The sequence below is a fragment of the Charadrius vociferus genome, unplaced genomic scaffold (genome assembly GCF_000708025.1).
Source record: "Charadrius vociferus isolate BGI_N301 unplaced genomic scaffold, ASM70802v2 scaffold1, whole genome shotgun sequence".
NCBI lineage: Eukaryota > Metazoa > Chordata > Aves > Charadriiformes > Charadriidae > Charadrius > Charadrius vociferus.
The window spans coordinates 7,539,975-7,542,718 of NW_009647680.1; positions in this window are offsets into that span (position 1 = coordinate 7,539,975).

Genomic DNA, 2,744 nt, shown 5'->3' on the forward strand with positions numbered 1-2,744 from the left:
GGGAAAGTCAGAACACCATGTAGTGGTGTAAACCTCATTTGTTTGTGCCTTGATCATGGTCTCTACCCAATGCAGCCGAATGTTACATAAGCAGCATTTTGGAGAAATAAGGCACATGTTTTTATCGCTTAGCTACTGGAATACCTTGCTAGGGGCTGTGTTAGATCATTTGTATGGAAGTCTGTAAAGCAAGATTTTTTACTGCTCTGCAGGCAGTGCTGCAGCTCGGCCGCGAATGCTGGACTTAGTAAAGAAAATTCCTCAGCAGATGATCATTATGTAGAAGCCCAGACTGGGCGATCACGCTGATCCCTGCATGGATGTGACACACTCAAACCAGAGAAGGCAAATGCTGTGATGTGGCTGAGCTATGAAGAATGGACAGAAATAATTTAAGCAAGGATCCCCTCAGAGAAACGATTCCCTTGAAAGAATGTTTATCCATTGGAAGAGGAGCTGCTCAGATCTCACTCAGCCCACAGCCAGGGGAGTTTTCAAATGATCTCACTTGAGCATGGGAAAAATACCGACTCATTTCAGACTTATTCTCTCACTATTTTGACACATGCAAAATACAAATAGGCAGATTCTTAAGTGGTGCAAATCTCTAAAGCTCCATTGGCATCAAGGGAAAATCTTTAACAGATGAGAAGGATGCTGCATCTCTGAGAAGGCCACATATGAATTGTTTTGGTCCACAAATAATGAGGACAGGTACAAAAAATAAGAAAAGTGTGACCAATGTAATCGCAGACCATTTATCTGTTTTCCTTGCTGGCAGAATCACTGCGGAAAGAGCAAGATTTAGCCAGCAATCAGAGAATCCCAGGGTCGGCTTTCATTTGAAGGGGGGTTGGGTTTTCAGCACAGACGTTGTGGAAAATGGCTGAATGGGGAACCTGAGCAGAACAGTTCTTCCACTGGAGTAATCCTGGAGCAGATCACTATGGGGATACTCCTGTTTCAGAGTGAAAATTATTTCATTGCAGATACTTGGTTTGCTCCCAGAACAGAATGAATTTTCAGGAATAGAATCTTTTATTCTGGAATAAGGAGTCCACAAGGGAAGATACTGTAGAAGAGCAATCATCCACCTGTGTATTTTGACTGGCCTGCGTTTATAGAGGGTCAGAAAAGTCTGCAACAAAATGCAGTAGTGGCACTGCTTCTTTCTACCTCCGTAGTGATGTGGCTGCCCTGGACCTGTGCTCCAGAATAGCTTTGCTGGACAATTTTCTCATAGTGCCAACCTCTGAACTGAGGAGACCCTAGTTAAAATTCATCTCAGACACCAGACTAGAGAAAAAAGGAAAAAGTATTCAGAAGGACTAAATCTCCTCCAGAAGCCATTTTGCAGATGTGTAACTCTGTAATGTCTTCCTCAAAAATTTCTCTCTGTCACTATGTTTCTTCTGTGGAATTTTCTGCCTGTTGGATTCCCCATCTATTTCAAAGGGAAGCGACTTTGCTTCAGTAGGAAGCTCAGTATCTTGAAATGTCACAGGAGTCAGCAACATTTTCTCTTCTGATGTTAGTAACGAGCTAACGTAACATAAGTGGGTCCGGGGGGGGTGAGTTTGTTACCTGATCTGTCTGAGACATCTGTGAATCCTGGGGCAATTGCATAGGGTCCATCATGACTGCCAAATGTAGACATCTACTGAGTCACCGGCCTCAGTAGACTGGACTGCCTTTACAGCTAATGGGAGGAAATAAGTGCTTTCATCTGAGCTATTCCAGATATTTCCCCTAGGATGTGATAGCCCACAAAGTGCCTGTTTCTTTCCAGCTATTACAAAGCTAACCCAGGATGACCAGCTCAAGTATAGAGATCTAAACAGCAGACGTCTACAGTTGAGTGAATTGGGCTGAGAACCTAGTGTCTTTTAATACCTTTTATATAGCGAACTTTTGTCTTTTAATTGTGATCCTCAAAGGGGGATAAAAGGGTATGAACATGGACCGTGTGCTTTTCTAAACAGATGGGCTTCAGATCAGGACATCTGGAGGCTCTGAGAAGGATTATCTCCTCTTCTATCATAAAAGAAATGTTTAACAAATCCTGAAAAGTTTTGGAAATTTATCTAGGGGAAAAAAAGAGAAAGTCTGACTGTCCTTCACACAGTTTCTTCCTTTCAAGGTCAACATGAATTAATTTTGGAGATCTATGGAATCAGTTGTCTATGTCCAATAAATTATGGCAGGTAATTAAGCTATTCATTTTAACTTCAGTGCTTCACTCCAGCGTCCTTGTGGATCTGATATACTGGGTACTTTTTTGCAGTAGAAAACTCGGGTAGGTAGTTCCCCATTATTTTGACAAGGGCATGGGTGGAATGGTGTCCTGTGATTTTTTTGTGTGTGAAAAGTTACTGTTATTTGTTCCCTGAGCAGAAATATGGGGTGGTGTGTGTTGTGTTTTTTTGTTTTTTTTTTTCCTTAGGAAAACTGTTCACCTTCTACCCAGCTTTTGATTCGTTGGTTCTATAGGATAGTATGAATATGCAGGTCTCTAACTAATTTTATTTGTGCACTTGTAGCTCCGTGGTTCTTACCTCCTCATGATATTTGACAAGTTTACACAGGTAAGGCTATTGATGAGATAATTCGGAGCTATTATCTTCATTTTATAAATGGAAAAGTGAGACACAAAAGGATTTCCCCTGACTGCAGTGAGCTTAGTATTGGGCTGCAAGTATTTCAGTTGACATGTCACTAAGTTTGGGGCACATTTGGGGAAAGAG